This window comes from Falco peregrinus, chromosome 1 (assembly GCF_023634155.1).
Source record: "Falco peregrinus isolate bFalPer1 chromosome 1, bFalPer1.pri, whole genome shotgun sequence".
NCBI lineage: Eukaryota > Metazoa > Chordata > Aves > Falconiformes > Falconidae > Falco > Falco peregrinus.
The window spans coordinates 4,765,067-4,780,278 of NC_073721.1; the positions used below are offsets into that span (position 1 = coordinate 4,765,067).

The following is a 15,212-nucleotide window of genomic DNA, read 5'->3' on the forward strand; positions in this document are numbered from 1 at the left end:
CTAAAGACTTTTTTTGTTTTGTATTAAAGTAAATGATTTCAATAAGAGCCGGAACCAACCTAATGTCGAGCTCCTTGGCTGCTGGCTCACCTCGGTTTACCCTTGCTGTGATGAGCCCTGGGTTAGTGTCACGTATGTAAGAGCTATAGGAGGAGCAGTGTGAAACCCTCAAGCCATCAGCATGCACGAGCTATTTCTGGTGCCAATTTGAACCCGTCTCCGTTTGTCTTCTAAATCGTAACTCCTCGTTCATATTCAGTTAGAGAATCACAGGGCTGCTCATGCAGTGGGTTTTAAAAGCTTTGCCTGCCCTAGAAGTCACACGCATGTATTTCCAAAAGCAGCAGGCTTCAACCCTGGCTTCAAGCCTCCTCATTGCATACGGTGCCACAAAAGCATTATGGTAATTCTGAGCACTGAACCATTTAAAATCTATTTTAATTGATTCCCAGCTACTTCATGACTCCAGCATATTGTTAAATCAGTGGTAGATAAAAGTAGCAGGAGGTAACATCTTTTGTATTGCTGCAGGGAGATTACACCTAAAATAAGGCATTGAATTCTGGGTACCTCATTGCCGGAGAGATGCAGACAAATTGGAAGAAATTCATAGAAGACCAATAAAAATGATTAAGGGTCTGAAGAGACTGACTTATGAGTGAAGATTAAAGAACTTAATACATATCGCTTGGCTAAACGATGACTAAGAAGGAAATGATACCCTTCAACAAGTACTTGCAGGGCATAAATATCACAAATAAAAAAGGAATTCCTTAGGGTGCTGAAGGACATACAACTGGGAATAAAAGGGTGGCGTTAGGCAGAAGAAAACTGGCTCTCGACACACGTCACTAAAATCTTACAGACCATTTGTAATGTGTCTTACCAACACATTCATCTAATCATGTTTCAGTATTAATTTTTGCCTATTCTAGAAAAAAAGGCATAGTCTTCACTTAAAGACGGAGCAAGAACTCCCAGGTGCACTCCAGGGATGTGCATGACGAGAAGAATAATTCCTGACCCAAGCTGGGAAAAGAGAAAAAAAGCATTCTGAGAATTTGAAGGCGGGTAGACCCTTTACCGAAAGCTGAAGGATGTATAAGGTATGAAATAAGTGATCTGTATTTTAGGAACGTGTCTGTTGCCAGGATACCACAGGGAAAATAAAAGTGGAAATGCATTTCTTCAAAACATACACATTCCATTAATTCCAGTGAGAATTGTACCAACGTTTTAATGGGAGAACAGGCAACTCAGAATAGTAAATCTTTCTGCAATTTTCTCATAGCGCCAACTCACAGCTCAGAGCTCAGCCCCGGAGCTGGGAGAAGAGCTGAAATAGTCTCGGCAGGTGTCGGGGTGCTGCGGTTGCACATCTGAGCCCCAGCCTGTGTTAGAAAGCAACCGTGTCCGCCAGGATTGAAGGGCTGCGGGAAATGGGGCTTTGCTCTGCCGCGGTGCAGCAGAGCGGCTCAGCAGCACAGCAGTGTTGAGTCCGAAAACTGGTAAGTACAACGTACGTATCACCTTGTGGTTTTTCAAACTTACTGCATGGAAACTCCCTGGCTGAATTTAGAGGTCCCCACCCAGTAAAATATTTGCTTCCAGTTCTGGCTGCCCCTTTGCTTTGCTGCGTGAGGTGGGAATCCTGAACCTGTTAACCTGGGCAGCTCCCACGGTGAACTCGGCACATCCATTTGCTCCTTGCAGCTCTCGGCAGAAGGGGAACAGGGAGGTTTTGGGGAAGTTTTTGCCTATTCCTGTCACAAGTTACATCTGTTTCTGGTGAGATCACAATTTGACGTAAGGGTATCAGTTCATGCTGGTACCCTGCAGCAAGATCCCTTGAGAAAAGCTTTGGTAAGAGGCGCCTGCTGACGGGAGGTCATGGGAAAAGGGCTCCCCAAAAGCAGCAGGAGTGGGAAGAAAAAGTCTCCGGAGCGCTTGCGGGCAATGAACTTTTTCTTCTGTTTTTTGAGCTTGGGAGAGGAAGCACAAAGCAGAAACATCTGCATTTCTAACCCCCCTTTGGGTGAACAACCTAAAGATGCTGGTGCTGTCACTGGCACATGGAGGAAGAGCGATCCCTTTCCTGGGATAAGCATCCCATTGCAGCGGCGCTTTGAGGACGTAAGCCTATTTGTTTATCCCGGAATTAAATCTGGTTGTAAAGGCACAGTTCTGCTGCTGTCAGACCCAGCCACTGGACCTCTCCGCTGCCTAAAAAAATCACCTTTAAAACCCCCACACTTGCCCTACCAGTCGCGTGCCTGCTTTGCAAGGCTGCTGAGGGGCTTGCCCGTCTTTTTACCAGAGGACCCTGCTCTGAGCTAAGAAGTACGTATGGACTTGTTTTAAAAGTGAGATGATGCTTTATATGGGGCGGAGTAAGCGTGGCGACCAGCAGCAATCATATTTACAGAGGTGGAGGTCAGGAGCTCTCGTTTTATGAAAACCCATCTAGAGAACGTTTTCCTGTAATTCCTGTATTGAGGTCTCTTCATGTCCTCCCTCTTTGAACACCTTGACCCATGGCAATTAAAGTCCAGCATTCATTTTTAGATTTTTCAGACTATTTATTCTGACTGTTCTGGCTAATCATTGCTCATGGTAACACAAATAGTTCCTGGACAGTGATTTATTATGCCATAAAATTTTCTATTTTCTTCCTTCCCCGTCTCACCAGGTGATGTTGAAGATAGTTTGTGACATGGTTAGACACAACCTTTATGGAGTGCCTGGAAGTTTGGGCTACCAAGTGTAGATCAAGATATTTACTCCAGCCGATGGGTGGTGAGGAATAGCATGGAGAGAGACTTCCCCAGGGAATGAAGATCTTGTCTTTGTGACAGCTTTTCTGATTTTTTATTTTTTGTTAAAAATGCATTAAAAGGAAGGGAGTATAATGATGCAGGAATCTGGCTAAGCATAATTGCTATTCAGAGCATTCCAGGAGGCCTACAAAGGCCTTGGAAGGCAGCACACTTAACCCGGACCAGAAACCCTGAAAATACATGAATATTTTATAAATCACAGGTTTCACCTCGTCAGCTGTTTTATTCTGTGAGATATTTTTCCCTGAGAACTAGGTGAGAATCAGATGTGACCTGAACTGAGAGACAGTCTGTGCGGTGGGAAACGTGCGCATGTGTGATTTTTAAGTCAGTCCCTCAGTTATTTATGTACGATCTTACAGGTGTACCATGTTCCGCCTGAAATCCTGGGGCTGCAGCTCCCGACCACAGCTGTGGAATTTGGAAGCTTCTGTTTTGCATTTGGCTATGGAGTTACATATGGTTCCACTTCAAAACAGATCCCCACAAATTTGTGTGAAGTTGTAGATGCCTGTGAAAGTTATAACCAACGACGGACCTGATCACGAAAGGAAATACTGGAACAGAGCATTGGCCACTCCGTCGTGTTTAGCTCATGCTTCGTCACCTTCACTTCTCAGGAGGGATGCGGCTGCCTATGAAACACGTGGATTTAAGCCCAGCGCTGGGTTCACTCAGTGTTAGGAGGGAAATACGAGGAGTTTCCTCCTCCCGTGCGCTCCCACAACCCTGGCAGCCGCGGGCAGTCACAGCCGCCCAACAGCTTCTGGCACTGGTAACTTCATGAGCGTGGCATTAAACCCTCAGGATGCGCGCAGCGCCGCAGAGGGCACGCGTGCATTGCGTGGCTTGGTGCAGTAAGCGGCCGGCGTGTTTAGATATGTATATGGAACATGTATGTATGTTTAAGTGCCCATGGCAGGATCCTCTGGGCTGAGAACGAACCTTGCACTTACTGAGTAGAAGGTTTTGGCTTCCCAGCCCACGTCGGCAGCGTTGCCATCGCACACCCGGGCTGTGGCCGTCTGTGCTGTGTGCAGTCCATGGCATCCAAGGCTGCCTTGCTCAGGGGGTGGGGGCCCGACTGCATGTGACCCCCGGTCTCCTCGGGCTGCCCTCCCACCCCACCACCCCCACCGCAACCTGGGATGTGGGTGCCACCTCCGCGCCGCTGCCGTGGAGGCGCGGCTCCTTCCCACGGCTTCCGAGCCAGCCCAGCCCAGCGGGTGCCGGGACCGGCCAGCCAAGGGGGCGATGCCCGGCGGGACCCCCCGCCGCCGCCCCGGCGGGACCAAGGGGGGTCCGCGCCCCCTCTCCCCGCGGTGCCCCTGTCCCCCCCCCGCGCTCCCCGGGGGCACGGCCGGGGATGGGGGGGGCGAGCCGAGCGGCAGCACGCCGCCTCCCGGGCTGCGCAGCGCGGCCGGGCCGCTCCCTCCCTCCCCCTTCCTCCTCCTCCTCCTCCTCCTCCTCCTCCTCCTCCGCCCCCCCGCGGGGTAGAGCCGGCAGAGGCGGCGGGCGCGGACGGGCGGGCAAGCGCGGCGCGGAGCCGAGCCGAGCCGAGCCCAGCCGAGCCGGGCAGAGCCGAGCCGAGCCGGGCCGAGCCCAGCCGAGCTGGCGGAGGTAGGTGCGAGGGCCGCCGCGGGGATGGAGGTGAGGCGGAGGCGGGGAGGGGGGGGCTCCCCGGGCCGCTGCTCCCCAAGTTTGGAGGCGGCGGGACTTTGCGGGAAGTTGGGCAGCCAGGCGGCACCGCTGGGCAGCGCGGCTCGGCACGGCTGGGCACGGCGGGGGGCAGCCCCGGGGGGGCGGCCCCGAGGGCGCGGTGCTCCCGCCGCCGCCAGCCGGCTCGGGAGGTGCGGAGACACGGCCGGCTGCCCCCCCCCCTCCCCGTGCGACTGCGGGGTGAAGCCTGGCGGTGCCACCCCCAGCAAAAGGGGGGTCCGGGAGTGTGGCCCCCCACCTCCGGGGGCGGGCCTGGGGCACCTCGGGGCGCCCCCGGGAGCAGCATCCCCCGGGTGCAGCATCCCCCGGGTGCAGCATCTCCCGGGTGCAGCATCCCCCGGTGCTTGGCGGCGGGGTGAGGGGGGGGGGCACACGGGCGCGCACACACACACACACACACACACACACACCCACCACACACACACCCACACACACACACACTTTTCCCGACGTGCCCCCGAGCCGGCTGGCGCCCCGGGGGAGGGGGCGGGATGGTGACTGGGATAAAGCCACTCGCTGTCACCGCGCCCGGTGCTGGGCTGGTCCCCGCCGCCTGCCGGGGCGCACCGGCTCCTTGCGCTGCTGGTGGGGTGGGCTGGCGCTGGGGAAGCGGCTTTCACTGGAGGGTCCATCTCATGCCGGCAGCGCATCCTACCTGGAATGAAGCCGTGGATGGATGTTGCCTTTCAGCGATGCAGATTTTTAAGGAAAGAGGGATATTTCTTAAATGCAAGCTGTTGGCTGTTAAAAATAGCCCCGTAGCATGCTTCTGCTGGGAATGCAGTCAGGGTTCAGTGCCGGGTTATTATGGTTAGAGTCTGTTAAGCAACAACCCGCCAGCTGAACTTTGGTGGTGTCCTGGATGGTTTTGCTTTTTTGGGGGGGTTTGTTTGTTTGCTGGGGTTTTTTTTTTCCTATCTTTTTTTCTTTTTTTCCTTGTGCTGCTTCATTGTAACACTACAGCCCTACTCTGCAGTGAATTGACTTTGAGACACAGGTAGATTTGTAGGTTAATAGATAGTATTATTTCTTGGATGGTGCATCTCAACACCTACCAAACTTTCAGATGCAGGAATGTATTTGTTTGGTTTTATCTTTTTCTTATTATTAAATAGTTCTATGGCCTAAAGTTCTCTTCACTATTAATTTGCTTGCATATGACATACAACTGGTTTCACTTCTTGATTTGTTAACCAGACCAAACATCATGATAATCTCCTGCAGAACAAACGTGTGCCTTTTGTATCTTGTGACTAAAAAAAGCAGAGTAGTCAGCTGAGCAGATTACAGATTAAATCTCAGAGTTTGCTGGAACTGTTCATGAAGAGTAAATATTTTTAAGGTTTAGCTGAAAATCATATGCACTCCTTTGTGTAAACAAATGCCTAATTGAACAGCACTGCACTTGATGCTAACTGGGCACTACCTGATCTCTGGCAAAAAGGGAAATTTCCGTCAATAAGGGGTCACAACATGTAGATATGGACTATACATATGTATTTATATCTATGCTATTTATATACATTGATATATGTATTTTATATACACACACACACATATATATACACACACACACACATATATACATATGCACTCCCTTATAAACGGTAAATACTAATGGAATAGTTGTCCTGAAGCTTTTTCTTTTTGTCAATGATTAAAATGTGGTCACACGTCTCTTGTCCTGAGAGCTTCTCTGCTGCTGCTGGTGCCATTTCACTCTTGGGCATTGAGTCAAAGGATTCATCTGGCTCTTCACACGCCAAAAGAAAGAAAATCAATCTGAATGCAGAAAAGAGGAAACTACTTGTACGAAGATTTAGTAGTGAAACTACGTGGGGTTTTTTTTTCTTAAATGGCCCTTAGATCCTGTGTCTGTAAGTGCAGTCACCATGCAGTTCTGAAATCAATAACAGAATAGTTTTATGGTTCAGGTTTTGTAACAGGAGGACTAATCTCTACTTTAGAGCATTTTATATGGTGGTTTGTAACAGGAATATGATGAAACAGTGGAGATGTACATGCCATTCCATTAATGCAGTGGAAGACAGTAATGGATTTTGTCTTTGTTGCTAGACTAAAACTAGGGATCTGGCAATAGTATAAATGAGAAGGTTGAGGCAGACTTTCATGATTTCATGTGGTTAAATTGAAAGATGAAGTTATGTAATCCACTAGCAGCGTTAGGAAGGATAGGATTACGTAGGCATAGTCACAGAGGTGCAGATAAAATCCTGCTTATATTTCAACATTATTTTAAGCAACCTGTGGCAGGAGCTCTGTGAGTACCAGGAGTTTCAGTGGGCGAAGGTTACGTTGGTAGCCCAGGTGATGTCAGTGTTATTGCGCAGGTTTTTAAAGATGGACTGTGTCCCAACACTGAAGTGTCTCTCAAAGTATTGGTTTATGTTTCAGCCCAAGTTGTTAGGTGGACGACAGCAAACTCTTCCAAAGTTCATGAGGCATTGTAGGCACAATACTGCAATCCCTCCACCCCCCAATACGAATTTCTTATCAAATTCCTCTGTGGACTAGGAAGGGATTCCTTCTTACTGTTAACTACTTTTCCTATGCTGAGTGGCTCCTCATGTGTTCACGGGAGCAAAATTCTGAAGAGCTGTAACTCAGCGTTGCGTTACCATTTCGTTCCGATATACTTTCTCTAGAGGTAAGCTAGCAGAAGCATTCTGATCTTGCCTGAATGACATAATTGATTTAGACAGTTAGAACATGCAACTGCGTTTCTGTTTTCCTATTGATACATCACTCGGGTGAAGAAAGCCATGACTTAAGCAGGTGCCAGTATGCTCCCTCTCCCTCCTATCTCTTAATTACTCTTGCAGTTACTGTGTCCTTAAAAGGCTGTATATCCCACAATCAGAAACACCAAGGAAATGTGCTGCTAAATCATCCAGTGCTACCCTGGATGCTTGACTTGGGTGATGTGAATCGCTCTGTTTCCAATGTCTCATCAAGTTTGTAGGAGCTGTGCCCTGGTTTGAACCAGGCTCCTTAATTGCTGTCTACAGGCTGCAATTCCACCCTTAACCCACCTGTTTTCCTCCGTACCTTGCACAGTGAGAGGTAACTCTGAATTCCCACTTCACTCCTTGGCTGGAGTTATGTTGCTCAGCTGGAAGAATCCAAAGTGCTGTGAAGAGACAAGGTAGATTTCCAATAAGAGTACATTTTTTTTTCTGCACTGCTTTCCCCCACAAATTAGTATTTCTTATTTATTTATGTTTTTTAGCGAAGTGGACTGTTTTTCTTACTGACAAAGTGTGTTGCCAGATTTGGAGTCTAAATACAGCTATTCACGCAAGGGGAAAGGTTCTGTAAGCTTCTACAAGTTCTTATCTCAAAGCTGCCTGAGTTACACTGATGTCTCCACTTCCACTGCAATTTCACTACTATTGACTAACTATGTATACCATTGTTGACTCGTTCCCTTAAAAATATGTAGGGCTGTCCATATATCTAAAAGAAAGCGTGTTGTACAGTCGCAGTGGCTGTTTGTCCCCACGACCTTTCCATTTGTGTTTCCCAGGCTGAAAGACATGATTACAATTCTGTCCTGGTTACTCGTGTTGGTTTTTACATGCGAGGGAGACCGGCAAGCTCCCGACGAGCTGCGTGCGGCAGGCGCGTTGCAGCGCTGTAATCCTTTGATTACACAGCTGTGCCTGACATGCCCCTAAACAGCACTTCAGGGGCAAGCAGTTAATGTAGCTTTTCCATGGAATATTTATTGATTTGTGTTACACCTGGTTTCCAGCAGCTGTTGAACATGGGTTGCAAGCGCTAGTTTGAAGGAGGGTGGCATCCGCTATAAGAAGAGACAACCAGGTGATGGCCATGGTACCTTGTGAGAAGAAACGGGAAGAAAAATGATGTCCAGTTGAGTACGGGTGGCTGGTGGCAATGACAAGGCAGCTGTGGTGGTGACCAGGTGTGATGGGGAAGGTGACTAGGTCTGTGGCAGGCTCTGTCCCAACACTCTACTTCTGTGGCAGCACGCCAGAGGCCATGGACTCACCACCCCAACCCATCGCCCTGCCTCTTCTCATTCACAGATCCAGCTTCTTAAAATTCCCCCAAGACATGGAACTGGCTGGAACACGGTTTCCAAATCTCTGAAGTGGCAATCCTGCTGGTTTCCTTACAAACCTGCCAGAAATGAGGTGGCACACATCAGCTAACCCAGCTCCGGAAACGTTTTTGGAGCTCCTGGTGCATCCAACCTTCTTCCCGGGATTTGGAGGGAGCCGCTACGGCCCCGGCAGCATTATCGGTGGGGAAAGGCGCTTGTCTGCCAAGGCGCCTGCCTTCTTGTGATGGGGCTCATCTGAAAGGAGCGCAGTCCTGAGGAGAACGATGGTGATGGAGGGGCAGGGAGGTGAAAACGTCTTTATTCTTTTATATGCCAAGCGCGACTAAATACACACTTTCTATTCTAAAACTTCATGTGCCATCATTTGGACTCACCAAATGTGCACACCATTTTATAAATAGGTGTGTGAGGGTTTATGCCAACTCTGTATCTAAGGTAGCTTGTTCCTCACTGTACAAGGTGTAGATCCGTACCTAAATACCATATACTAACACTGACATTTTTTTTTTCATTTGCTTCACACCTTCCAGTAGGGAAAAAAAACACGAGGAGGTATTTTTCCTGTAAAAAAACCTTGATGTTCGGTGTGGTTGAATGTACCCTGCTATCTTACCGTAAAGTTAGAAAAACTGATGAGATTGAAAAAGACTTTTGCATTATTAGGTTTTTTTGCATATATTGGTGCACGGTTTAAATAAACCAAGTTTAAGTTAGACCTGGTAGCTTCTCAGTATTGCATGGATTATAGGGAAGGACATTTCTTGCAAATAACGGCGGTCTTTGTGTTACAGGTGAGTTTTAACTGGGGAGAACTGTGAGATCAAACAAAAAGAGTGAAAGCAAAATGCAAGGTTCAAAGATGTACAGAGAAAAAAAGATAAAACCAGTTTGAAAAAATGTGAGCTTCTGTAAGATGCAGAGGGAAAAGAATAAAGGTTTATCTGTAATGTGTGTACTTAGGGCACCTGTTACAAGAAACCTGGTGGCCAGTAGTGTTGAAAGTAGGCGGCATGTTGGATGTGAGTTTGCAATATTGGATGGTATCAGACGACTGAAGATCGTGGTCTCCTTATATGCTTTACGTGCCTAGTTGGGGTTCATGTCCTGGGGCAGCGTGGGGAAAAAAAGCACTTTTTAAAGTGCTTTGGATCTGGCACCAAACTAGTAGGGAGAGAACAACAAATAGGGGAGACCTCAGGAAAAAAAAAAAAAAAAAAAAAAGGTAATAGAAATCAGGATTCTGGAAGATTTTGCATGTGATTTGAAGAAAACGTAAGAACCTGGTGTTCACATTGCTGCACTGAAGCTAAGATGTAAATGGCCTGTGAGCGCTGGAATTTGTCAGCCCAGAGAAGAGGGACTCTGACTGGTGCAGCCAGGAGGTTTCACTGTATAAAGCTAGAAACGGGAGGAAATGGAGAAGGGTAGCTTAATAGATTATTAGCAGTATATATTATGAAATGAGATGGGTTTGCTTGCAGGGCCAGCTCTTCACAGGGGAGCTTCATCTCCTGAAAATTCTTTCAACAGGTCTTAAAACCAACACTTTTTTTCAAGTCCATAAGATGCCTTATCTAATATTCCTTTCCAGCCTCTTTGATTTTGGCTACTTGTCGGTTGAGATATTTGTCTTCTGGCTGAGCTACGCAGCTATTAAAGAGATAATGTTCAATAGATATCGTTAATGTTAAATAATTTAAATGGATAATGAACCTGAAATTTCTAGGATTTTCAAGGAGCACTCTGAAAGCCCAGCTTTTTGTAAATCTATTTCACCACGTTAGGCTGGCGGTCGTGCTCCTCTTCTGTCTTCAGTCCGTGCCTAGTACATTTGCAGGACGGCTGCTCTACGGCTCTTCCTTCTGGATTGATTACTGAAGCCTGAGGAAGATTCCTGGGGCTGTTTCTGGAAGGGGTTTGGGAGGTCGCTTTGTTGAGGTGGAAGAGCAGCAGGTCCCACGTGCAGCGGTTTTGACCCTGCGCAGAGCTGGTGCCTGTCCAGCTCCCCGGTGGAGCATGGGTTCACCCTGGGAGGTTGTGCTCAGGATCAGGGACTCTCTGCTCGTTTTGTGGCTCCCTGGAGCTCCGACCTGGGGTAACACTGCGGTGTCTGGGTTGTATCTGCATCTATGTGCAGAGGTCAGCTAAAAAGTCCGGGTAAAACCACTGCTGTGCATTAAAGGCTACCAATAGCCATTACAGCACAAGGTGTGGTGGCGGTCTCCTCGTTTAGAAAGACAAAAGTGTATTCTTGAGCACTTCAGCATCGAGTATTACAGCTTTATGCCCTGAGCAACTCGTTGGAGCCATTCATAAAGTAAATAATTTAGATGAAAAATTTCATAAATTATAGAGCTATGAAAACAGTATCTCAGGTTGAGGATTAACTTGCCTGAGGAACAGATAAGGATAAATTAGAATGAAAGCACGATCGCTTTTGACATTTAGTATTAGAATTACTTTGCAAAGCTATTTATACCAGCTTTAAAAACAGTTTCAACAAGAGATGAGATGTGAGAGGTGAACAGAAGGGAACAGTGGAACCTCTCGTTACAGGAAAGAGGAAAAATTCATTTGTCTGACATGAGGCTATTTTAAATATTGAAGTGTTTAACTCTGTAGAGAGGATTTTTGAACATTGCTAAGGAGATCAGCATTATTAAAAACACACAGCATAGTAAAATAGAATATATATTGGTATCCATGGAAATCCCAAGTGGATTTCTCTTGCATTAGGGTAGATGGAGAGTAAATCAGCTCTTGGTTTTCAGTGGTGTAAGGGGGACCAGAATCTGGCTCCTCCAAACTGTGGGCACTGAAAATGTTTTCCAGTTGTTTTGGAGAAGGTCAGAGTCCTCTGCTCGACAAAGTGTGCGGCTGTAGCGGTAAGGCTGGAAAACCAGTGCTATAACGCTCTGGTACTGGACAGCAAGTAGTTTTTAGCTTAAGCCACCACTACATTTCTTTTTAAAAACCAGATTCCAGTAACTCTTTGGGTAAAATGCCTTTCTTAGATGGCTTTGAATCACCTGCTGCTTATTTCTGTGTAAAGCTTTAAAAATGGAGTATTCTTGCAGTTTGATATCATAGTTACAATGCTGCAATAGCTCAGTGTGGTGTAACACAGGGGAATGCATAAAAAGCTTCAGCTGAGTTTCGATAGCTTTTTTTTTAATGGTACCCATTAAGTGGGTGTAGTAACGTATCCTGTTTTTCAGTTTTTTATCTTGCTGCACTAGTACATTGGATAATGAAAGATTAAACAAAAGCCACTAAGAAATGTGCTGTGAAAATGCAGGTAAGCATGTAAATATCAACAGTAATTTTTGTGGGACTATTACAATTCCTAAATGCTAAAGCTTTTCCATAATAGAAAATGAACTGAAACTTTATGACAATGTATTTTTGTGCATTAAAAATACTTGCCTGTTAATGAAATAAGAATATCCCAGCCATAATCACTAAAAATTTCACACTGCAGCATTTTAATAACCTTCTTTGTGTATTTTTAAAGATAACAAGTAATTCTGAAATAGCAAATATCATTAAGTTGCATTGAACAGAAAAACTGCGGGTTTGAAATGAGATAATATAAATGCTGTGTTCATTCCAAAAGGCAATTCTCAGGATGAACCTCTGGCTTCATTAAAGTCAATGAAACGTCTTCCTGCTGACTTCAGCATGCCAAGATTTAAAAAAAAAAAAAGAATTGAAATGGGATCTTAAAAAGTTTTCTTCTCGATGAGTGACTGAAGCTGAAGTCATTCAGCTGCACTTTTCTGTGCATCTGTTCTTTAGTTCAGCCAGGAGGAAGCCTTAAGCTGAAGATCGTGTCTGGTGGGGATGAGGGTATGTGTAAAGGAAATAATATTTCTCTTTGAAATAATCTATCGGTAGTTGTGTTATCCCAGAGGTCCCCTTTTATTGAGATCCTGCAGACGTGTGCTCCTTTCCACACTAAGGGAAGCTGACCATGGAGGTGGACATTCCTGGTAAGGACTTTCAGGTCTTAAAAGTGATGGAAAGCCCCAAAGTCTGCCTCTTTATTTAAAGTATTGCACGACGGTATTGTGTGGGTGGGAGTCTGGGCAGGCTTTTGCACCCAGTGCAGCATTCAGGCATGGTTTGAGGGACATTTTTATCTTTGTCCTTTTGGCATCAAGGATTTTTAGGTAGCAATTGAATAGGAGGAAGGAATTAATTTGATTTAGCGATGTCAAACTGAAAATGAAGTTCCTCCTGGCACATCCTTCGAAGAATGCTCAATGGCTCTGGATTTAGCTTGCCATCCGCTTTAGTTTTGCAGGGATATTTTTGGACTTCCTCTGCTGATAAATATTTAGAGTCTGTTTATATTTAATCTCATTTCTGTTAGTGCTTAGAGATTTTTTTCCCATAAATACTTATTACTGAAGAAATTGGTATTACAAGCCTTGAAAATGCAGTGCTAGCAATTTTGTAATTTTAACTGTATCTGACTGACAGTATATATATTAATTATCCAAGAGAGGCTTATAGCTTTCTACAAGAGAGCTTTATTCCTGGGCTGTAGGAGTTAGAAGGGGAGCTGTGCTCGCTTTGTGTCTGGAGTGCAGGTTTGGGTGCAGTGGGCTTGGCTGGATTAGATGTGACCATTGCTGAGGAGCAACAAGGTATGGAAAGTGGAAAGGCTGCTTCAGGTTTGTATAAGTGTAAGTCACCAGGACGCTGCTAAGCTCAGAATCAAAATTGCAGCTGTTTCTTTTTTTGTTCAATTAAACCCTTATGAAAAACAGCTCAGAGAAACCTGGGCTGATATTAATTACTTTGAGGACTTGAAGGATTTCCTTTGCAGAAGTCTGTGCAGCCTTGTCTTACAGTCTGGCCCTGTACAATTCTCTCTGGTGTCCCCCAGCTAAATCCTGGTGCTGTTTTGCTAATTCCTTTTTTGAGTCATGTTTTGCCTGATGTGAGTATGACAATCCCACTTTAATTAGATTACAGCAGTTGTCACCATGCATAGGGACCGTGATGCCTAGGAGTCTCAGAAGTATTTGTGTCAAAATAAATAAATAAAACATCTAGAAAGCTTTACTAAGAAGCAGTAAACTTAAAATTTGAATTGGTAAACAGCTTTGAAATGAGTTGCCTTGTTATATTACAGCATATAGCCACCAGATGTCACTTATTTTGTGCACCACTGTGCTTGGGAGAAATACACCCCTGGTATGTAAAAGATTAAAGAAAAAAAAGCAACTTGCTATAAGTGGCTTTGTTTCTGTTTTTATTCATAATGGGCAACTGTCTTCCTTGATAAATATTTCCATCTTAAAATAGATTGTATAAACTCATTTCTCACAGATAATATAGGCTTGCATTTTTTATGAGCCTTAAATGTCAGCAGTGACATTTTGAAATTCAGTCTTTAAGAAAATAATTAATAGGCTTTCTAGATTTTCAATAGGATGAAAGTACCTTTTATAGAAAGGACAGTTTTGTTGTTAGGAATTATACTGTTGTTAAAGACACTTGAACCAGTGGCATATATGTTCCTCTTCAGCCAAGTCAAAAGCAGTGAGATGAGTCTTGAAGTCACATGGGACTGAAAGCAAGGTGGAAGTGTGTGCAGACGGGGGGAGGACCACTTCTAGAATCAGAGAACAGCATCCGCTTACAGAACGATGCAATTGATCCACAGGGTTTAAAGGCTTCAGAGAAAAGGGTAAATAAACATAAATGGTGATATATCTCTTAAAGTGGAAAAGGAACACTTGGTACCCAGTGCAAAGCGGTTTTTCCCGACCCCAGTGAGTGTGAGCAGTATCAGTGAGCGGGATGAGATGACGGATTGCTCACCAGTGAGAGCGAGCACAGGGCTCGTGATCTGGGTCATGGTGCTCAACGGTGGGTTTTTTTCCTCTCATTACTAGAGATGCTAGATCGACAGGTGCAGACCTTCTTTCTGTTCTCTGGTCACATAAGCCTCTTGCTCATTTATTTTTTGGTCTGTGCTCAAAGGCAGCACCATTAGAAAGGGGAAATTTCATTTTCTGGACTTGAAGCAGAACAGCTGAAAATTGAGTGATTTGCTAAAGGATAATGATTAATGTTTGGGGTTTTGTCCCCAGTGGTAGTATTGTAGTTTGTTTTCATGTTTTGAATGTGTCTTCTACTTCAGATTTCAGTTTGAGATGGAGTTGTACTCACTCTGTGGATCTCATGACAGTTGGAGGATGTCAATCCATTGCTCCGAATGAATTATGTGAGGGCTGCTCTCCAAATTATTTTCCTTTTGAGTCCTCAGGAGCAGCTGTTTTGAAAGACTAGCTACCTTCATTTTTCATCTGTGGTGAAAAATGTGCTCTAGCATGGCATTCATTAACTCGAGGCAGAGTATATGGCACAGACTTCCCCCCCCCCCTCCTTTTCTTCTATGCTTGAGCAAAACCGGAGGTGAGCAAAGCACTCCTTAACTAACAGAAATAGTGTTGACTTCTAAATGCAACAAATTAGTGTTTTAGCAGATAATATGAAACCAATTATTGAGGGCTTCAGTTCTTAAGAGT

At 45.6% G+C, this 15,212-nt stretch overlaps 1 protein-coding gene across 2 annotated transcripts in view; it reads left to right on the forward strand.

Moving 5' to 3' along the window:
* The first annotated feature begins 4,306 nt into the window (after positions 1-4,306).
* The window catches only part of CHST15 (carbohydrate sulfotransferase 15), a 46,091-nt gene continuing 35,185 nt past the window's right edge, over positions 4,307-15,212 (forward strand). Inside the window, exon 1 of one of the 2 annotated variants that reach the window (XM_055798142.1) lies at positions 4,307-4,457. The gene's annotated coding sequence lies outside the window, so the exon portion shown is untranslated. The remainder of the gene's footprint in view (positions 4,458-15,212) is intronic. The other variant, XM_055798144.1, reaches the window with a different exon arrangement.